The following is a 23,882-nucleotide window of genomic DNA, read 5'->3' on the forward strand; positions in this document are numbered from 1 at the left end:
ATATGAAAAGACTGTTTTTTTTTAATACTCAATTACTCTCTTAACACTGCTGGGTCAAAAATAACACAATTTTGATACTTTAAAAAAATTGGATCAAGCTACTTGGGCTAATCTGACCTGACTTTGGGTTGTTTTGTAACCCAATTTTTTAGGTTGTTTTGTTTAAAAACATGCCTGCGACTTTTGTGATGGTAAGCTGTGCATATAATGGATGCACTATGGATGTTTCAAAATATTAGGCTATTCGCACAAAACAGAAGAGAGTAATGTTACTCTCTCTCAAATGTTGTAAAGTAAAAATAAAAAGTACCAAATGTATGACTTTACTCACATGAATAAAAAATTTGTACAATAACAAAGGTTACATTTCATCACTGATTTTTAAGCGTTATGTGCTTTTTAAAGAGTTGGCTTGCAATCTTTCCCTTGTATTATTTTTTTTTATATAACCACTAATGTCTACATTATTTGGCTGTAAAAGAGAACAGCTAAAATGTGCGTCCCCCCCAAAAAACATTTAACTCTGAATTGAGTGCAAGCATCCGACCCACGTCCCCCCCTTTACCCCACCGTCCCCACCCTCCCCACCCTCCCCACCCATGCCCTGCCCTGCAGCCGCCGCTGAAAATGATGAACAGAAGAGGCGCACTCCCATTGTGGTGCACGGCCAAGTGAGGAGGCGCCTGGGCTGGCGTCCTGGGCCAATGGAACGCGACGCAGCTCGGTCGCAGTGTGCGCGCCTGGCCAATGGCGCGCGCCCCCCCTCCTGCTCACATGACGCCTTTCTATATGTTGGCTCTCCTCTCAACGCTCAATAGCGACCAGCCCAGGCATCATTGCAGACTTGACACCGGCCAAATCGGACGTCCAGCATCTACGGCATGTGCAGTGACAATGTGTGCTTTAAAAAGAAAGAAAGAAAAAAAAAAACATAACATGAAGATGTGCACACGATGACTCTCACTGCCGAGGGAGGACACACTTTTTCCGCAAGCAGACGACCGGAGACGCACGGGGGCGAGACACAAACGCCCATAAGTTGCTGAAATGAATCGTAAGTAGAACATTTTGATATGATATCAATTATAAATGCTGCTATCTAGAAATTCATTTAACGAATAACTCATATCACTGTCAGCAATTTAAGCTCTTGCTCAAGCTTTTTCTTGTAAATGAGCTACTTTTTTTTTTTTTTTTTGCAAGAACGCGTGAGCACAAAGAATTCTTTAAACGTAATTAAATATTGTATTTGTAATTTGATTTGCACGTGTGCTTATCATGTCACCTCTCTTTGTGCACCCACATTTTTTTTCTCTTTGTGATACATGCGAGGGTAGGGGGGTTAATGGGGGAAGGGGGGGGTGCAGCTGTCTGCACAGCGCCATAGCATGAAATATAGATAAAAAGCACGCGGTAAACCCGATGACCCGACCCTGGCTGTCTGGCTGGCTGGTTGTGCACCCGCTCCACCAGGCTCAATGAGGACAATTAGGGAGGGGGGCTGGGGTCGCCAGAGGGGGAAAAAATGAATTCTTAAAGGACTCTATAAACAGGGCTGCACTTCAACCCTCAAGGGTGGACAGTCCATAACCTCGTTTGTCTGGTCCGAAGAACTAGACTATTCCAGTAAAGACCCCTATAAATAAATAACTATGCAAACATACTTTTCCAATAGAGCTTGAAAAAAATATAAGATCCGTTTTCAGTACGCTCTAATGACTTGAGTTCCTTTCCCAGCCGCACAACATCCCCCGCCCCCCCATCCCCGCCACCATCGCCGCACCCTCGAGAGGTCATGTCACTCCCACAACCTCTCACCTGGGGGGGATGTAGAAATGATGTACATTTGAAAGTCTCGCCTTCCTTGTGATTGTGCGTTTGTTCTGCACGGTAACAAGGAATAGCATGCAGGACTAGCGCCATTTGATGTTCTAAAAGGCGTCACATGGCTTTAATTAGGACCTATAAAATGTGTCTGGCGTATTCTCTAAGGCGGCACTGAGGAGCTACAAAGAAGGGGAGCTGATATATTAAAAGAGGAAAGCAACACAGAATGTCACTTAGCTGAAGATCTTCTTATCAAATTTTTATGAACCTACTTTTTTTTCCTTCGCTGCACCCCGCTAACCCCTCCCTTCCTTGATGCTGGTGGTATGTAGGCAACACTCTTATTCCCGCTTTGTCGTCGAGCACCCCCCCACCCTCTAACTAACTACCACCTACAGTCGCTCCAACCGTCAGACACCTGGAGGCTAGACATAACGATCAAAAGACGTTCCAGTCCGCCTAAAACACAGGCGGTTTTTTCATTTATTTTTTTTGCCTTTTTCTATTATTTTTATGTCCTCTTACCAGTCATGATAGCACCCCCACCCCCTCCCCATGCACACGTCCTTGTCTGCACTTAAGTCACGCAATGTTGTTTGCTGCTCATGTGGTAGGAATGTTTCTATACGACCGCTGCTGTTGTGTAGAATACAGTAGACCCCTGCCCACTGTGAATAACACATTCTTGGGAAAAAAATGTCTTTCACCTGTAGTGATTATTATTGCCGAAAGACTTTAATAGAATTTATAAACAAACATCTTCAAAACATTGCCATTCAGTAAAACATACAGTTCAGGAAAATTAGCTTACAGCTGAGCACACAATTACAATGATGATGAATTCTTGTTGCTTTAAAGGCCAAGGTTGTGTAGAATTAACATCTCTTATTGTTATTACAGAGTCCACTGGGTTTGATGCCTTGTTTAGTCCTATCGCGAGAGCGATGTGAGCAAAAGCAGCCACAAAAACACGGTTGACGCCATCTTATCTATTTTCTCTCATTTATTGCCAATCATTCAACACTGCTACTGTTAGATTTGTGATTGGATGAGCAAATTGGGGGCTGGAAGTGGCGTAAGTGAGCTTCCACCTTCTTGCTTACGAAGTTTGGTAGAATGGAAAACTAGCTTAATGTTGTTGTTTTTTGGGCACGTTTATGACTGACAGACAGTAGTACCCAATTGCTCTCTTGATTAAAGCGATGCTACTATACAATAGATATCCAACTTAGACAATATTTTGCCACATAAATAAGAAAATAATGTTCAGCCTTTTTTTGGGGCACGTTACACAAAATAGCATCCCCCCCCCCACACACACAAATAACGTTTAGTTTGCCAATAAAAAAAAAACTGAATCGTGCACTGCCAAACCGTGATCATGTACATAAAGATTGGAGGATGGGTGACTCACACATCTACAGCAGACATCCACAAGGAAACTTCAAAGAGTGTGTGTCTGTGCTAGTTTCGACATGAAACCTGCAGTTATTGTTTTGTCTTTTTGTTCAATAGGTAAATACAATATATGCATTATATATATATATATATATATATATATATATATATATATATATATATATATATATATATTTTATTTTTTAATTTTTTTTTGTAAGACCCTTAGTTGCTGACTGGTGCACCTCCACTTCACTCAAGGGTGCTTGTGGGCTTTCAGCTGTGGGCTAAAATTTGTTTCCAAAGTCGAGCAAAAAGTAACAGTAATTATAGGAGGTCGTTGGTAAAAAATGCATCAGCTCACATTGGTTTTGACTTCTTCTTCAAGAGCATCTTCCTGTAGAGAAAGGCAGATGTCTTGGAAGTGTTGGTTAGGGATTACATCATCCGAATGCTGCCGCATTTGTGTGATAATGAGAGAGAATATTTCATGGAAAACGGTCACTTTTAATTGGTAATTAGTTAGTTTTATGGTAAATAAACTCTATAACCCCGTAAAAACAAAATGCATGTTATTTTGGTCTCTCTCGCAGCTGTCAAAAAAACATTGATGCTGCTGAGCCAAACATTGACAGTTTTGGTAAACATGTTTGTTAGAGGATTATTTCCAGCCTCGGCTTCCAAAACAACGTAATCTTGTCACATGTGACAAGCGTCGAAAACTGCGCACAGGGGTCCAGTTGCAATGCTGACACTTGTTTGTGTGTTTGCTGAGAGCTAACTTGTGTGTCATGGCGTCAAGGAGATTGAGGATATCTCTTCCTCCGCCAGCACCCTTTGAAGCGGGAAGTAATAAAAAGTTCAATGGGTGCAACAAGCTGTTCTTCCCTCCTACACTTTGAGGCTTTCTACCTGGAGATGAATAGGAGGCCCCTCCATAGCGAAGGGGGAAAAGAGTACATTTTATTGAAGGCTAAGGATGTGGGGGATGCTCTTACAATTTATAGACACTTGGTGTGAAATAGTCTAACGCAAACCAGCACGGCTACGTTGAAAAAGGAAAAAAGTCATTCTCTCTGTCCGAAAAATGTAAGAATTGCACACAACAACGCGTATTGTGCAAACACTGTTTAAGTAGGTCAAATGTAAACAGTCCTGTTAAATCCTCATTGCAGTGAAATAGTGTGATGGTACAACCTCCATGTTAATGACTTTGGACAATCACAAAGACACAGATTAGGATTTTCAATAACCAGATTTATGCGTGAAGGGGTGAAGTCATGGTCAGTGCGGAGTCATTCAATTACCACCGTGCCCTTTCCTGGGAAAAGTCCCCAGCCGTGAAGAGGTTAATTGTTTTTGAATCTCCATCCATGGGGAGAAAAATGGACGAATGGAAGGGGAACGGGGGGGTTGGATAATTGGGCCGACTCTGGATTACTGCAAGCGTTCCAAAAGGAAAGGCGGTGAAGGCGGAAATGCGAGGAAGGGGCGTGAAAGAAAGGCCCGCGTTGTGTGAACCCGCCACAGGAGTCGCCTGTTTCTTGCAGGGGAGAGGGAGCACCTCATTCCTGTTTAGCCCACATGATGACCTTTGACCCTCACATGCTCCTCCTTGCTCCAGGTGCAGACCCTCACTGCCTCACTCCCACGCAGACGAGTATTGCGAGTTTATTTTTCTACACAGTGAGCACCTGACGATAAAAACACTTTTGTCTTTTTCTCTTCTAAAATGTTTGCTCTTCTGGAAAATTGATTCCACACCTTTCAAAAAGGGGTTAAAAAATAATAGTGACTTGTAATGGCGCAGTACTCACAGGAGTGCTAATCAGATGCATGTCATGTATAATTACTGCGGTGTTTGATAACAGCAACGCAAATCACCTCAGGCCATTAGTGAAAGTTTCCTCACGCTATTAATAAGTGTTAATACATTTCAAGAAGACGTGGAAGGAGCAGGCCCTCAGCATGGCCCACTGGTTAAAGCGCAGTGAGGTTAATGAACTAATCTTCATATTTGCCGTTACCATCTGGGTGTGTGTGTGTGTGTGGGAGGGGGGGGGGTCTGCAAGGCAGATGCTTGCTGCCCGACACTGTTGCTCCACACATGGAGGAACACGGCAGCACCATGCAGCTTGATGAACACATTTGACGTTTGGCTTTTAAGGCATTCATGACCCTCTCTGTTCCCTCAGCATAGAGTGAGAAAGCCTAATCGTCCTAATCTGGATGAGCATCTCATTATACACCTTCACTGAAGATCAAAGGGTGCCCTTCAACACTAAAGGAGCACACAATTTTGTTGTAAATGTGCAATATGATTCCCTGAAAACAGTTTTAAGCCGAGTAAGTATCAAAATAATGACATACCATGTGTGCTTCCAAATTGGACGCTGTGACGTGTTGCGTGCCACACTGTTCATTTTGTACATAAGCGCAGTGACAAAGAAATAGGCCTGGCCTGCCATTTTATTGTCATGTGCTCCTATTGGCTAAGCGGCAAGTATCATAGTCAATGTAGTTCACAATGCTGTGTTCGGCTGAAGTGGGTGTAAAATGATGTTTTGTGATGAAAATGTTGAAAAATATTTGCTGAACAGGAGCAATTACATGTAAATGACTCATCTATACAATGCTAATTAGCTGCGGCCATAATTATACATATAGTTGAAATAGTACAGGTAACATTAATCTCAAAAACAAATTCCAATCACTAATAACACATAATATTGAGACACTTACTTGTTAATGCATGTACACATTGTGAAGTTAATTTGTGGAGGAACTCAAACGTGTTACGTTCCCCTTCATGTGGTCATTAGTATGGCCAAAAACATACCTAATTGAAATTAAACAGCACTAACAAACTAACCACCAGAGGGTGATAAAACTGCACAAATGAAATACAACATCTCCTTTTTAACAGATGTGCTGCTATAATATCGTGACATGACAATGATGACATTGTGGCAATTTGAATATTGTGATATTGCTATTGAAAACTGTGACGGATTCGCACCAAAATTTATATGAACATGCATAGCTTGAAAATATTAGAACAATATTCACAGCATTTTTTTTAAATTCTATTCACGTCCCAAGGTTGGCTCTCCTAGTTGCCTCACAGACAAAAAACATTACGTCTCTTAAAGTAGCACTAAGGAACTTTTCAACCTTAATAAAATATTTTCATAAGTCTTCTGATGAAACATCAACTTAAAACTAGTTGAATGTTACCTTTGCCACGGCCTGAGGGGTTTTGTGCCATTTTTTTCCCCTTGCACTAAGCAACTTTGAGGCGGATGGTAGGAACACTGCTACACAAAAAAACTACAAATGTGCCGACTGCTTTATGGCATACGTCACTTCCCCATTTCCCCAATCGTTACAAAGACAGAAGTCAATTTGAATGTAGACGCACGGTTACTGCTTTCCTGGCAGGTGCTGCAAAACAACTGAAAAGTTTTGTCTGAGGAGACAAAAAAGAAAAAGGGAAGCTACCCGGATAAAAGGATAGTCAAGGATCAACATTGGCCCGGATTTCACTCGCTGGTGTGAGCTAAGAAACAACGCAATGCGCTTGTCCTCACAGGAAATGTGGTCTTCCTTCAGACTTAACGATAGCACTTTTGTCTATATGGCACCGTCATAATCAACATAAACGGAAAGTTCCTTAGTGTTGCTTTAATGTGCAAAAAACGTGACCGAATGTCACCAAAACTTAGGTGTACTTTTGTAGACGTGATAATAATAATCAGAAAATATTAGAACAAAACTTGGAATATTTTGGATAATTTAACCTTGCAAGTGTATGTGTTACCTTCTTGATATACATATGATATATTATATGGATATGCATAATCTTGGTGTAAAGCTAGCAATATCATTATACAGTAATAATACAGTTGCAGAGATTGACTTGATGATGTCTAAATACAGTTTTCACAACTTTTTTCACTTTTTCACAGCTAAATTATATATTTGGTTAATTAAAAAATATATATTTTTAAATTATTTTCTTGATTTTTTGCCATTGCATATAAACATAAATTCATGAAGAGTGCACAACAATCACAGTTTACACTACAGCCCCCTGAAAAACAAAACAATAAACATACCGGCGTTTCAGTAATGTTCGATACCACTTTTGACACCACTAGTACTTTTGATGCATAAAATAATAATAAAGAAATAAAAACAATAACATATAAAAAAACAAACAAACAATATATCCCAATAAAGAATTTTCCTTAAAATTGCATGAAATTAATGGCAATTTTCTATTCTTCTAATTGCAATTTTGTAAAACAACCGCAAGAGGGCGGGGAATGCAAGTACCGATACCTTGAAATAAGTACTTGCTCATCCTAACTAAATTTGAAAACTGCCTGCCCAATTGACAGTTTCCCCCAAATTGACAGTTGTCGTCAGCATATTTGAAGACACAATCAGACTATAAGAAACGGTTTGATGTATGTCCTTAACTTCAGTCAATTTATGGCTGAAACCATTCTTGATCAACTCTTTTACTATAGGAGCACAAGGACAGCTTGCGATCAATGAAACCGAGTTAAAACAGGGATCTAGATATATATATATATATATATTTTTTTTTTTTAAATCAAAGGCTGGCATGGCCATAATCAGACCCTGCTTGGTGGAATCAGATAAGAAATCGGAGCCCTAATGGGACGGATATTGGGACCCGGGGCATCTTGACTCGACGATCATCCCTTTTGGCACACTGGTTTATAAATGGATAAAACCAAAAGTTAGCAGCATGGTTTTAGAAGAACAGCTGAGGGGTATGAATGGGTAAATGGGGATCATAATAATCCCAGTTGGATTCATGGGGAGAAATAAATGGAAATAGTTCTCAAAACCTTCTTTTGGCCTCTTTGGGCAATGGCTTGTATTATTTTCTTCACTTAAATGAAGAAAAAAAATCCTCTTACTTTTGACAAAGCGTGAGAGCCGGTGTGAGTGTTTGTCTCAGATTAGCTCTTTGTACTGTAATCAGAGGTGAAAAGGTGGTGGTTGGAGGGCTGAGATCGTACAATACAGCTGCAGGTTGAAGAGAGAGAGAAAAAAAAATGTTTTATGATAGCAGTCAGATGGTTGTAGCAAAGCTCAATATGATTTAAATGAGGATTCGCCATGAAACCACCAAGATGTCAGGTTTGAGTCATTTCTCAGCTGAACGCTCTCAACTTTTCTTGAGCTGACGTAGGCACTGTCTTGAGCTTTTTCTCTCAGAACTAAGCTTGTACAACATTTAAGCGGCGGTGAAGATGAAAAGACATCATCGCTTCACTTCATGTCAGCAAATTCCTGCCAAGAAATCCACTCAAGCACTCGTCTCTTCTTCCACTAAAGTATCTGTTTCTAAAAATACCCGACTCCTACTTGTAACATTTCTATTTGTACTGTTTGTAAGCATGTTTTTTTGCAGAGGTGGCAAATCCAGGTCCAGAAAATAAAATCCCTGCCACAGTTTGGCTTTAGCCCCAGGTGTTAGCTACATAGCTCCCTAGCTAGCTCCCATGGTGCTCGTTTACCTGCTAGGGAGATAGCATGTTTTTACTTTCTTTGCCACCTCTGTTTTTTAGTGCAATACCACTTCATATCTCAAGAGGGAAAAGCGAGCTGTAGTTACACGAAATTGAGTATTTTACACAGCCCAGGATATATTGATTTTTGTCATCGTAGCTCAACAGGAAAGAGGACAATCTTGTCTTGAATTGTCCCACTGGCTTAAGGATGTCAGGTAATTTAACATGAAAAGACGACATGTAATTACTCGGGTCGATATCTCTAGTTAGCTTTTGTTTCAAAATCCTAGTTCACATTTTCAGTTTTTCCCTTTCTGAGCCTTTTATGCTTGAAAACCTCCCATGAATGAGCCCATACATATTTGGTGTTTTATCGTCGATGCGGGACCATCAAGCGTAATGAAGTTCTGTTTCCCAGCGTGAGTCGGGAAGCCTCATGATTACCAGTGTTTCTCTCATCATCTCCTACCTAATTGAAGACAATATAATGAGACAACGGGGTCTCGCTCATCATTCTGCATCAATGGCGCGTTCTACGGAACGCGGCGGTTTGTTAAAATGACAAGGGGGTCATTAGACGTATGGGTACTTGAATTCACTCCAGTTTGTTTAATTTGGCCCAAGAAGGCGGACAATTATGCTACATTTCCCAAGTGACTGCTCATTTCGGTCAGCTTCTGCACATCATGGCCGCCCACCCTTGTAAATACGGGATGTGTCTGGGTCATATGTTGGGCGGGGTGAAGCGCGGGTGAAAAGGGGGGGTCAAAATGGTTTGAGGCGGGAATGGATTTGGTGGCGGACTGCCTCTGGAGGACTTGTCTCAGATGATTAGGAGAACCGTGTGGGGAGGGTCCCCCAGTGCCTGGCCTCCTTCACCTCCCTAAGATGCTCTGAATAGGCCCCCCTCCACTGTGCGTTTGTTGTGGTGTTGGACGGGAGGTGGGGGGATTATGTCTGGCCATGGTTTAGGAGTGTTTGTCATCTGCCCCCTCGAGGCCCGCATTGGTTCCTTTGTCTGGGTGTCAAGCATGGGTATAATGTCACAGTACACAATATGCTTCAACAATAAGGGCATCTCGGGTGAGGGACTAACACAGGATTTGATGTCTGGGTTTGTCATTTTCATCAAACTGGTTTAATGGTTGGGAACTGGTAGTGGCAATACGCAAAGACAACAGATTGGATTAGTGCTATAGACCTCAATATCCATAATTCTACTGCCATTTTCTTAAATTGATCTCTGAGATAACATGCCGATGTTCTTTAAAAATGAGCATGATTCTCACCCTATTCTATTGTTTCTCTCGTGGGGAGATTTAAACAAGGCTCAAGAGAAATGATTCAGCAATCCGTTCTTCTGTTGTTTTTTTTGTTTTATACCTGTCAGAACAAATTCATGCTTCTACAGGCAGATTAAAATTCAATACCTATCCGATATCTGACCATGTGACTGTAGCATAAACAGACAGATTGGCTCTACCCAGTCAATGTGAATCTGATGTCAGAGAAATACGATTGATTATGTATGAGACGCCCGTGTATGCCGGAACATAATAAACGACCACGTTCAAAACCATTGAAAATCAAAGATAGTGCAAAAGCACAGATAATTAAATAAGGTCAAGATATGATAAATTAGATCCATCATCCATCATTTAGTCATCATCCATTTGTGTATCCATCATCTAATAATGGAAATGATTGCTGACGGTGGCCAGCAGAGTAATGCCAAGGTTATTAAGTCAACGGGGGCCAGCCCAGTGCAACTAAACGGTATGTAACTCATGTATTTATTTATTTTTATTATTGTTATTGTTTACTTTTGTGCAAGTGGATTGTATCATCTAATCAGTTGAAGTAAACAGTCATATAAAATATCAGTCACTTGAAATGCATATTAATAGACAAGCACACATTTTGAATACAACAAACGGGCACTTTGGTTTCTAAGCTAGAGTGACCCCGACATACTCGCGGAACAACTCATATTGGCATTAACCCCCCCCCCCCCCCCCCAATATTGTACTTAAAAAAAAAAGTGTTCCGTACCCTCCAGTTTTTAATGGAAAACTCATATTGAATGTTTATCAGTTATTATTATTATTATTATTATTATTATTATTGCTGGTAAAAATAAAAATAAAAGCAAATATTATAAAAAGAGGAGGATAAGAGTGTGCAATGGATTAAAAAATGTCAATTTGGCAGGCAAAAAATGAAATGTTGATTAAAAAAACGTTTTAATTAAGCCATTAATCGTGACAATCAAAATTCTAAAATGTGATTAATCTGATTTAAAAATGTAATCGTTTGAGAGCTATAGAAATGACACATATTCCATCTGATCAGTCATAAAAAGAAGTCAAATGAAAAATTTGAAACCACACCTTGTCACACAAATTTCAGGATTGCTTCCATAAAAGTCTTGAAATTGATTTATTGAGGTTGTTAAAGAAAACTTTAAATACAGTGGACCATGTGATTAAAAGCAAAGGTTACATTAAAAGTAATAGTCCAACCAATATTCTTCCACTGGGAAATATAATGCAAATGCCAAAGTTAGTTCGAAGCATGACTTTTGTCAAATTTAATGTTGCATTAATTCTAATTATCTAAAATGTTCTCATGATTGATTTGCTAAAAAATTCCACAATTGTTTTGTGACCAATTATAATGTTTGTCTTTCTGCCTCCGATTTTTTTTTACTCGATAAACTAGAGCTGACTCAGCGTAGTAAGAAATAATTTCACTTGGCTTACCACAATAGCAACGTGCTCTCCTCAAGGGCGTACTTGAATAGATCCTCCAAGTAGATCCTGAGATAACATACCAGATCAGCTATTTTTGTCATGAGGTGGTCTCATGACTATAGCTTGTCATTTGTGAAGTTCTACTTTTACTTTTGATCATTTAAAAAGTTTTGGGGGAGTTAAGGTTTTAGAGTGTAGACTGACACACCAGTCGGAAAAAGGCATTACTGTTCTATTTTGTCCCTGCCGACCACCAGGTGGCGGTGCTTAAACAAATCCCAGCGGGATTTCCCGCCCCCATTGGCTGCGAAGGCTCAGTGTATTTTTCACTTTTTAATTATGTGTATAAACGTTGGAGCGCCCTTTCCATCTTTGCATGGTTCCGCTACTCATCGCTGAGTGTGGCGTCAAGTTCGTGAGTACTTATGGTGGGAGTCAGCGGCGGTTATGCGTAACTTGTATTGCCTCTCAACCTATCCGTCCGCGGGTCGCCAGCCGCCTTGATGTTGGCTTCATGACGTCTACTACTTTATGACGACACAAACGTTCACTTACGTGTGAGCACTTGTGGATTCGTTTGTTCCGTTGGTGAACAGGCCGGTTTTCCGCCTCCTCTCCCACACGAAGATAGCAGCCGGTTGACTCTCATTTGCGCGTCTATGTACTTGCACAGCTTTTGGACTTGGGTGAAAATCGCACCTGATCAAAGGAGATTATTTTTTCTCCCTCATCTTTTGGAGTGAAGCCGTTTTCAGTAGCTTTGGGATCTTACGCGCACACAGGCACATAATGTATGCAAATCATCTATCAAATTGAGTCTGTTTTTTCGGCGGGTACAAGAAAGCAAATCCAGTGTGAATGATCTTTGTGTGGGCAGGAAGCCTTGAAGCCTTGCATCATGTCTGCCAGGTTCTCCCCGAGGACGTTTCAGCCTCCTTTACATTCACACTCACACACGCCAGCTATTGTTTTGCCGCGCATCCCAGCAGAAGTCTGTCTTCATCTGTCCTATTGATTAATGAAGGAGGCGCAGCGGGGGAGTCCGAGGGAGGCGGGAGTCTAGATCAAGGCTGAGCTGGGAGTTGCGCACACACACATGCATGTTCACACACACGCTGTCTGTCGTGTTCCGTCTGTGTCTGTTATTGCAGGCAGCTATGACCCATATGTGTAGATTTTGAGAGACATGTTGTGCTCATACATATCTGCTGACACGTGTGTTGTAAAAGCTAGTTGTTGGTGTTGTTTTAAAAACATGATGTTTGTAGATTAGTTAGGGTTAATGTTGCGAGTTGGCATACCATCTGTGCCGAAGTGCGCATGTGCTGTAAAATCCTGTGAATAACAGGCATTTTATTGCAAAAAAAAAAATTGCGTTCTCAAATCCAAGACGGGTATTATACAGGGAGCTTAACTCTTTTACTGCCACACGTTATCCAAAAAAACAACCCCCCGACAGTACCAGCCAATTTTGAGCATTTTAACTCATCTTTCAAGGCAAACAGAATATTGTGTGCTGTGGCTACATAAACATGTGGGTACCAAATGAAAGATCTTGTTCCATTCTTTCATTACAAAAAAGTATGTTTCTACCTTATTCAGTTCTTTAGTAATCACCATTTGAAAATAGGTCATTTGAGTGACATTGAGCAAAAATTAAAAACATAAGGAGAAAACAAGCTTTTTGGGAAAAGATACATTTTCTGCACAACAGTGACTTTGACACTAATATTTTTTGTTTTTGGACACTGTGGTTAAGATTTAATGTGACAAAGGCTTTGATCATTCTATTTTTTAAGTTCCGCCATGTTTGCATGTAATTTGACACCCTGGGAGCCCATTGAAAAGAGATACAATGCTGCCATCTGCTGGCCATAGTTAGAGGCTGTTTTGGGATTTCACATCCCCAATGACAACGCAGCGCTGCACAGGCCTTGCACTGCCCATTGCGAACCCCCCCCCCAAAAAAAACAACAACATAGTAAACGTCAATTAACGTTTTTGGCGGCATTCATTTGGATTTTAGTATACGTCATTAAACGTTTTTTATCGGTAAGAAACAAAAAAAATTCAAATTGTTTGGAAGTTTACCAGAACTTTACCTAGGGGCTTGTAAAAAAAAAAAAAAAAAAAAAAAAAACATACATAAAAAGAATCACAGATTAATAGTGCATTTCATACACAAAGCTTCACATACTGTAATCAAAAGTACTGTACATAATTAAAAATCAGTTTAACAGATTTAAAAGCAAAGTAAAGACATAAAATATAAAAAAAAATTACAAACTAAAAGAGTGTACAAGATTTTCAAAGACATTTTAAAAATAGCCCACTTTGAAAGACTTTTGGGGGGGGGTTGTATTATACACGCGTGTTATTACAGTGAGTTATTATTACGGTATATTTTTGACACAAACAAAAAAAGAACTTGTCTACTTGAATTTATTTTTTAGTTGGAACAAAAACATTGAAGCTGTGTACTATTTTTAAGGACGACTTGTGTGGAATATCACCCACCTAACAGAGCTGTGTTTGTGTAAAGTTAGAACTTTTTCCGCCTTACGGAGCAAAAATAAAATTTGTTTCTATTTTCTACATTTTTGCTTTAGTGGTTAGAATTAGTGGTGGTAAAAAAGTTGTAATGCATTCAACATTTATGCTACGTTAGATCAGTAAGGAAGTTAGAGAGACAGGCAATAATAAATGGAAGGTTTTGTTTGTTCCCGCGCCAATATCTCCACCTTCCATACATCCCGAGCTCCATAATGGCATTCGTGTCGAGGCATGCCTTCGTCACTGCTGAACAGCATCCACAGCATGGTAAAGGGCTAGCAGAAAAGAAGTGGAGTGGTAGGGGTGTGGGGGTGTTGTCAGCGGACCGAGGGTTTGGGGGGTTTTAAACAAAGGATCACTGTTTCTGCCTGGCGGTGGCTTTTTGGGAGGGTCTCCACCCGGCTGGTGTGGCGCGGGTTGGTGGGGGGGGGCTGGAAAAAGAGTGCGACTGAGGCGGTTTTATCATTAAAATGAATGAAGAGAGGAGCGAGGCTGTCTGTTTTGTTCACAGCTTTAAAGAGGACCAACAGTGCAAGTCATTTATTTTTTTTTCCCTTCAGTTTTTTTCCAACACACACTGGCAAAGCTGCAGATAGTGTGTGAGTGAGTGTGTGAGATAGGCCGTGGATGGGAATGCTTCATTGTCTACTCGCCATTATACACAATTTGCTTAACCTTTGTGCTTTATCTGCGCAGCTGTATGAAACAAATGAGACAAGAACACGCTTGTGTTTGTGCTGGTGGCGGCAGCTGTCACAGCTGTAAGCAAATTCATCAGATGCAGATGTATACACACTGAACACATAGCGTATATACAGTACGTGCTTGTACGCACACAAAAGTGGCACAACTAATTGTTAACTATAGTTAGGAATGAGATGAAGTATGCAGAACGTGCAGGTTTAAAAACTGTGACGGACAACAAGGAAGTCATTTAATGTATATTGTGTATTGACTGCTACTGTGCCAGTCGGCCGTAGCTGACCTTACTTTAACCTTATTCATTGTAACACTGAGCAAACTTTTTTCCCTCTCTTCAAACACATCATTTTATCTTCAAAAAAAGTAACAAAGGTTTGGATACAATACAACACATTAAAGTAAATATACCCTAGCTTTTATGAAAGCACATTAGGTCATGAACTACCGCCATCTTGGCTTATCTTGTTCATATATTTTTGTTAACACACTGTGGTGAGATTGACTGGAAGTGGCAATAACTGGAGTTTCACATGAGATTAAAAGGAAGATTTCATCTTTAGCTCTAGTTTCTGATCAAGTTTATATGAGCTAACTTCATTCCCGCATTTCCCTTCTTTGCTCTGTTCTTGTTCAGGTCATGTATAGGACTGGACAAAGACGAAGAAGTGGCACCAACACAGAGGTGGGAGGAAGCGACACCGACGCCCCAGAGCAGAACACGACAAGGAAAAGGCAAAAGTGATGAAAGAGAGGTAAGAGAACTCACTTTGCCCGAGGCTTACACATTGTCTCAGGTCGCTGTGTGTTTCTTCGGGTGCCCTTTTGACAGTTTACAGTACCTCATTCAGCTGTTTCCCAGAATCGGGATCTCTTGTTTGCTATTTGTTTTGTGCCAATTTGTATGTGCGTCTGTCTGGTGTTGAGTCAGAGCTGCCAGGTGAAGACTTCCTGTCAGACTCACCTGCTACATCCTCTCTCTCATCTCCAGCATTTCCTTATTTTTCCACAAACATCCTGCTGTCTTAATAATTTACTAGTTGACCTATTACATTTTTGGGGGGAAATTATTGATTCATGACTACTACTCATTAAAATTGAAGATCAGAACACACACATTAACAAATGATAACTTGAAATTTGATGGACTAAGCATTGCCAGAAGTGGGTTTTCGTCGAGGCAAGCTCAGTGCTACTTGGGCCACAAAAAGATAGCTAGCAACAATCTTCACTGCCTATAGTATGGCTAAACCTGTTGCGGACTCACTCCTGAGTCAGTAATTGTCACCTCCAAGGCGGCACATAAGCTACACATCTGACAGGTATCGTTTTCATGAAGGGATGATGATGACAGCCATGCTAATTACTAAGCTAACATAAGACTGACTGGCCAGTAGAAGCGCATAATGGAATTATGTGCTTTAGGTGATCGACTCCATGTTAAAGCGAGACATGAACATCAACTTTGAACAACAAAATACCGCCACAAAATTCTAAAGTTGCTCCTCAAATCAGGTTATTAATTCGCAAAATTGCTCCGCAAAGGAAAAAGTAATTCCCTCATAGAACATGACCGGCAAAAGACTAGCAAACCTGGGAAAAGAGCCATCTTTTTCTTATAACTGCACAGCTCCCCAAACCGGTACTCTCCGTCTGCGTGAATTCTCTCTCTCTCTCTCTCTCTCTCTCTCTCTCTCTCACTCTCTCACTCTCTCACTCACTCACTCACTCACTCACTCACTCTCTTCTCTGTGTGCAACACTAAATCATTTTCTCCCAGGCAAGACGAGCGTGGAGTAGGGAATAGTTAAAGAGGAGAGGTGAATGGGAAAGAAAATGTGTTTTTTTTTTCTTCTCCCTGTGCCTTTGTCATGACAACACAACCTTTAGTCACCAGCTCTGTTGACTACTTCACCGTCCAAGCTTTTATAGTTTTGGGCACAGAATAAAACCCTGCTCTCACAGTTTTATGGTCCTAATTTTCATTATTTCCTTTAAAAGGGAAATCAAGTCAAAAATGTTCTATGCAGCCCCACTAACGAACATACTAATTAATATTGTGTTTGTAGGATATGAATTTTGCTGAGAAGTAAAATTCACCAATTTTTATTCATTTCAGGGGGTGGCCATTTTGCCACTTGCTGTTTTGTGTGCACTGAAAATGACATCACAGTTGCTCAGAGCTCAGATAACGACCAATCACGGCTCAGCTTGCATGACCAAACTGAGAATACAGGTGAGCCATAGTTGGTCATCCGAGTCCTTCGGCACTGTAATTGTCAGTCGATATAGCAAGTTGCAAAATGGCCGCCCACTGATAAGAATAAAATTTTGCTGTTTAATTCATATTCCACAAACGCAATGTTAATCAGAATGCTGTACATTGAAAATTTGTGACTTCCCCTTAAAATTATATACTGTATATCATAATTATTGTTATTATAAGCACATGCAAGAAAGATAAGACTACATACATACCGGTAAAAACTAGTATGCATCACCAACAATTACCACATACAATATCCTCATTATAAACTTTAATCTCAATGGATTGTATTAAATATTGCTGGCGTCGGGCGGTTGTTCCAGCAAAATTATCACTTTTCAGGATACCCCAAAAAAGGCATATTTATTTAACCACTAACTAAGCAACGTCAAAGAAAGTAAGCCATTTTCAACATTTTAGATCGGTCAATAATTTGTAAAAATAACACCCACAAGTGTGGACTGTGTCTACCCCAAAAATATGAAATTTACCAAATTGTGACAAAGGAGGTTTTGGCTCGATGCTAGCGAAAATATTTCAACTTCCACTCTTCTTTGTTACACCTCCCTTCTATTCTTTCTTTCTTTAGCAGTCACAGCTTCATGCTCTCCTCACTTTGCCCACACACACGCGTGCCATCTTTCTGTTTTCATAATTATTGTTCCTGTCGCCTGGACAGCAGAGTTGCCTTTGCATTGCTCCAGGTCTTTCTTCCATCTGCAGAGGCCACCAAAGACAGCCTTTTCAAAAACAGGAAACAAGAGGTCACAGGTCCAATGGCCACCTGATCAGACTTTTTTTTTTTTTTTACACATCCTCAAATCTCATAACAGGAATTTGGTTTGTGCCACATTTTTCTTTCATCTGAATTGATGGATGCATTGACCAAACTAGAACGACTGTAATAACATGTAGCCTACAATTAATAACATGTAGCAGCCCATTTCTGTAGGAGTTGCTCAAATGAGGCACGTGAAGCCAGGGAGTGAAGAATAGGAAAAAAGGGTAAAAAGTAGAGTATGTTCAAACCACCCACCCCCCACTTATTTCCTTTCGAGTGCCTTCTCTCTTTTGTCTTTGAGGGGTGTCCAACCTGCCGGCCGAAAAGATGCAGGTTGGCTTTCGTTTCGCATGCAAAGCCAGAGAGCTCCACGCCACACATTGTCACATGGTGTCATAATTCAAAAGACGCTTACAGGAAGTGACAACCAAGTGAGTCACTCAGTCAAGTCCGATTGATTCACTGCAGCACAATGGGACAGAGCGAGTCATTGTCCCTTTCACGCTCCAGCCAAAAGGACAAGCGGAAGATGGGCGGCGGTTTACGCCGGCAAGAAAGTGACTCAGTTTGTAATGAGCAGTAAAAAATAAACCTAATGGACAAGTGTTGACGAAAAAACTTTATTTTAATTTTTTTGTTTACGTTGAAATGGCAGCAGCTTTAAAATGATTCAAGGGGTGAAATAATAGTATTATATAGGAGGTGGAGACTTTACTCAACCTGCTGATATATATATACTGTATATATTTGCATTTTGGTAGTCATAATGCACCAAGATCATGTTTTAGTTGGAATTGTTGTTTAGAAGGTATTTAGTCAGTCTGCTTTGAAATAATAAGATAATAATAATATAATAAATAATAACAATTTAAGCTTGCCTATTCCTACACTGTGACAACAGAGAAAAGAAGGACGTTATTTCTGTTCGACAGGTACCCAATGTCCACCTCGTAAGGCCAATACTCGGTCTCAAATGTTGTGACTATTTCTACGGTGAACAGACATTATACAACTTTAAGTTTAAGTGTAATGTTTTTTTTTTCTCAGTAAGTGAAGCAATAAACAGTTCTAAAAGCTCAGGTCAGGACTCAGGAGAAAACAACTGCTTCCCCCAAAGTCTTATGTTTAACCCCCGAAACTATCAAAAAGCATGTTTGAGCCATCAGCGGAAAAAGAAGCATTGATACCAGTATTTATTATCCTAGCAGACTGGCATCACAGTTTGCGAGTCAGAATTCACATTTTTTGCCTCAACCAAACACATTAAAACTGCAAAGGGGCCATTAAAACAAAGAGCTGCCAAATGGATATGTAGTTCCCAAAATAGTAGGCTAAATAGAGAAGACTTATATAGCGCATTATCTACACTAAAGCGCCCAAAGCGTTTTACAAAGCCTAACATTTAATTATTATTTGAAAACGTATTATAATCAACAGATTCATTGCTGCCACATTGTTCTAACTACGGAAATAGCTGTTTTTATGAGTTTCAAATGGGTTACCTTGAGTAGAATCTTGCATTGCGTTGTGGCCAACGTTAGAATCTGGATCGGTTATTGCACACATTGGTGTTGTAAAATAGTGGTAAATAGTCCTCGCGGCATGTTGGATGCGTATAGTCTAGTCGCCATCTTGCGTGTTTGGCTCAAAGTTCTTTGTAACTCATTGAATTGTTTAGCGATTTTGACGCGGACTGGGTTATTATAGACTCATATTAGACATATATATATATATATATTAGTATATATTTTATTTTAATTTTTTCCTTCTGCCTGAGCATCCCAACCTCGACACACATTCAGCCAATATTTTTGATTGCTAGTCCGTGAAGAAGTAACTGGGTTGTCTTGTGCCTATGAAGCATTAAAACTGTGGCCATTTTAGCATTCATTTTTATCAGCAGCCAAAAGAATGAAAAGGCTCAGAGGCAGGGGGCCCCCCAAGGCTTTCCGTCAAGCCTCCTGAGAGGAGACAAAGGCTCACATTGACTGCTGGGTGTCGATAAGACCTATCATTAGTCTGCCGGTGGAGGGATTACCAACACACACTAAAACGCTTATGCACACACCAATACACAGTGCTCTTGGGTCCTTATTCTTGTAGACCCCCCTCCCACCCCACACACACATTTTCTTTTACATGATTCACAAGCTTGAATATTTCTATGCGTGCCAAAGTAGTGAGAGGTAGCAGGCTTGATTTGAATCTAAAGGGCAGATGAGATGACCTCTTCCTTTCAATCACAGCACATGATGTCAATATTCAAGCAAACAAAATTAATACTACATAAAGTCTAATATGGGAAGAATAAAAACTAAAATACTGTCACTGTCCAGTAGCAACAAGAGTTGTTGGTTTGTTCAAATATTGCTCTTACTTAAATGCTGCAATCATTGTTGCACGAGCAGGTCAAATTTCCAAGTTCCCAAGTAGATGATGAACCATAGCTTTGTGTTCTCATTCCCTCTCATTAGCGGAGCCCCTGGAGAATATATACGAGTTTACTTACCTTCGCTTGATGGGAGCTCCCGGCCAAACACGGAGCATCAGCTCAGGGTCATTAGCCTCCCTACTTGGTGCAAATAGCTTTCAATCGCATCATGACCAAAATACAACAGGAGCACGATTAAGCCATTGATCTGTGGCGGATAGCACATTGGAAACATTACAAGGGAAGGAGTGGACAAGGATAATGGACATTTATTATTGGGAGTCTTTTCCATTGTAAGTCGGATGCTGTGAGCCTGTGTTGCTCTACTGAATATCAGTTGCTTCTGGGTGTACTGACATCTAGGTCTTGGACTCCAAATGCTTTTCACAAAAAAAAAAAAAAAACAATCCCAGGGACAAGCGGGCACAGGATCAAAGCTCAGAGCCAGCAATAACTCCATGTCTTTATTGCCAACTTCATGTCTTTATTGCCTCATTTACGCTGAGCTTGAGCGGCATCGTCGTAAACGTAAGCCCACCGTAGTGCCGCCTTAATGTTTACGTAGAATTTATCAATGATGGCAAAGTGCCACCCCAGCATGTGAATTTATATTGCCATCTAGCTTTGTGTAACTTAGGGGGGTTGTTTTTCATGAGCTTCGCAGCTGTGCAGTTTACGCAGAAAAAAATAGCAGGCTTTTTCTTGGCCTGGAACAGGAATTGGTTATCGGTTTTTCAACAGGCATCTTCTGCCATGGCAAGACACTGGCACATGACTTTAAAGAAAATGATTTGTCCCCCCCTTGCTAACTCATTTATTTATCGACTTACCAAGCTTGATATAGTGTACAGTGTGTTTGTAACCTCTCTAAAAAAAAATCTTTCCAAAAGGCCTTGGTGGTGGCTCAGATGTCCGTTTTGAGCAGACACACCCAAAGGATGGATATAATTAAGAGTCTCTTAAGTTTGGCGAGTCAGTTGTTTTGGGTGGTCGAATGCTACAGACCTCTACTAGCAAAAACATACATTCTGATAAACTACCAAAGTCAGTACACTAACAGCACACAATCTAAGGACAATAAAGACAATATATGCAAACAAGATCTGCCCTGATGGGTTTCAGAAAAAAACGGATCAGATGCAATGTAAATGTTATGATAATGGAAACGTTACAATCCTTGGTCTTCTTAACCTAAATCAATCGCAACTAACATTGGTCACATCAACCTATTATGCACACATTTATTTGGTGCTGCCTTAGTTCTGACAAGAATAACTAAGTCATTTGGTATTTCTACCCATGGGTCTGAATTGTATGTGTTTTTTCAAATTATATTTGAAGCCCAGAAAGTGGTTACTTTTCACAGACGGTATCAATCCATCAAGCTTTCAAACATAGCTCTCAATGGTCTGGCGAGAGATGGACTCCAAACTCTCATAATGTTTGTTTTCCTTAGCTCATTCCCGCCCTTGATCACTCGTAAGCCCTGTGATTAAAAAGTTTATTGATGATTACAAGCCGGGTTATTGCCTGCCTGACCCTGCTGTCATAGGAGAGAAACATTGCTATGGGATAGCCTAAAATAATCTTTCAGCATCCTGTGAATTTGTTGTGCAACTTAAAAACTGGCAAAGTAGCCCCCCCGGACCAAGTGACCACCTAAGGATGATCATGACGGATTCAAACGATATTACTTATCCTGTGTTGAAAAAGATTACAAGCAGAAGATTGAAGCAGTCAGTACTGATTATCAGCATTTTTATGATTAACACCATGTGTGCTATGAAACGTCTGTTCATTTGCAACATGGCTCATTTAGCTGGCAGCACATTCGGTTTGAACGAAACCAAAACACGCAGCAACAAAACACGCAGCGTATCCAATTATTTGTGCCCATGTTGTGAGCACAAAAGAAAAACTTATTTGTAATAAAGGAATTGTAAACTGCAAGCAAATGGCTAATTGCAAGGCAGTTCAACAGGAAACGTATCACACCAGGTAATAATAATAATAAGGTCAGTTTAAATGAAACCGTTTTTTGGTTAGTATTGACTTAGTGAGGAAAAGAACCTCAAGTATTGTTACAAACAATCTGACGGTTATGTATCAAATGTATGAAATACAGCAAAAAGTACTGGTTTCACAAAAACAGCTAGAAAATTATCTTAACGGAATAACACTTGATTTTAAGTAACCATGGCAACCAAGACAATATGCATATTTGTTCAGCAACAAACAAAAGCCGATTTGAACTGGAAAAAAAACACATGCGAGTGCATCGAATCGAGCCCAAATGTTCCATTTTGAAACAGAGAGATACATCTTTGAAGGAATTAGGAAATTAGTGGATGATCACGTAATGCTAATTTGCAGACTAGAGATGCGGGTTGTGGTATCTGAGCGTCTATAGTTGACAAACTACTTTAAATCAAAAGGTCATGGAGCCTCTTTTTGCTGAGTTGTAAAGCTAGCAACACTACTTTGGTCAACTTGTCTACAAATATACATTTACTTCTGTCAAATATTAATCACTGAAAGGAATAGGAATTAAACTGTAGGGGGAGCCTGAGAGCATCGAGAAGAAAATCCTTCCTTAAGGCAGCTTTAAGATCTAGAACGAGATCAGTTGTAGGCAGCACAAAAGATGTCATTTTCTCCCGTGGCAGGCAGGCTTTCCTGTGCTCACCCGGCTCATTTTATTTAAACATCAAAGCCGAATTTGAACAATTGAGGCAATTTTTCACCCAACCAAGGTCAGCCATTGTTCCTACTCCGTGATCCGGCTGGGAGGAATTCTGAAGAAATATATTTTACTGACAAGTTTCTTTGTAGCAAGCCACCTTTCAACCATTTTTGAGAGCGATTTCTGTTTTCTTTAGCAACTGCGTTTACAGATTGTCACCATAATTTCTTTGAATTATCAAGTTAATTTATTACAGCAGCGTTTGTGTGCAGCACGGGATTCAACGGAGCATTGTGGAGGCTGCTTTAAATAACAAAAGATTTAGAATTACCGCCTGTAAAGAAAAGAGAGTTGCAATAAGGGGAAAAAGAGATCCTTGAAATTGGCCTTAGCATCTGCATGCAAATCTGTACTTTAAGATGGCCTGTTGTCTACGCAGACCAAAAATGCTTAAACCCAGCATTTGTACACTTTTGGATATTTTTAGACCGAAGCCTTTGCACTCACCACATGAAATCATGACCTCGATCGAATGTTTGCCAAGAACTAAACGCTTCTTATGGCAAAGGATTGGGTGGGAAAAAGAACCTCTCCGAAGTATTGTGTTTAAAGTGGCTTAAAATACATTTTTAAATATTATATTCAACTGCGATTTCAATGGGCTTAGCGACCACAAATGAGCCCAGAAGGCACTTACAATTGGAGACAAGTTTGGATCTTTCTCAGCAGGCACCCCTTTCATTATGGGTGGCTTGCTTCAAGCTCCGTCTCCCTCTCTTGCTCTCAATGTTTGGTTTGCAAACATTTCAACACAACTTCTAAAAATGACACTTTTTGTAGTCACTCGGTGGCAGGCTGTATACAAGATACAGAACAAAGCAGCTGACAATGTAATTTTAGATACTCAGGCCAACATGCTGAGCTCACTGAAACTTGATG

General features: G+C 40.3%; 1 long non-coding RNA gene across 2 annotated transcripts in view; it reads left to right on the forward strand.

Moving 5' to 3' along the window:
- Positions 1–712: 712 nt before the first annotated feature.
- Positions 713–23,882, forward strand: part of LOC144062954 (uncharacterized) — a 34,125-nt gene continuing 10,955 nt past the window's right edge. The window contains exons 1-2 of one of the 2 annotated variants that reach the window (XR_013296485.1): positions 713–1,054; positions 15,420–15,537. This is a non-coding gene — a long non-coding RNA (uncharacterized LOC144062954). The remainder of the gene's footprint in view (positions 1,055–15,419; positions 15,538–23,882) is intronic. The other variant, XR_013296484.1, reaches the window with a different exon arrangement.

The sequence above is a fragment of the Vanacampus margaritifer genome, chromosome 13, assembly GCF_051991255.1.
Source record: "Vanacampus margaritifer isolate UIUO_Vmar chromosome 13, RoL_Vmar_1.0, whole genome shotgun sequence".
Classification (NCBI taxonomy): domain Eukaryota; kingdom Metazoa; phylum Chordata; class Actinopteri; order Syngnathiformes; family Syngnathidae; genus Vanacampus; species Vanacampus margaritifer.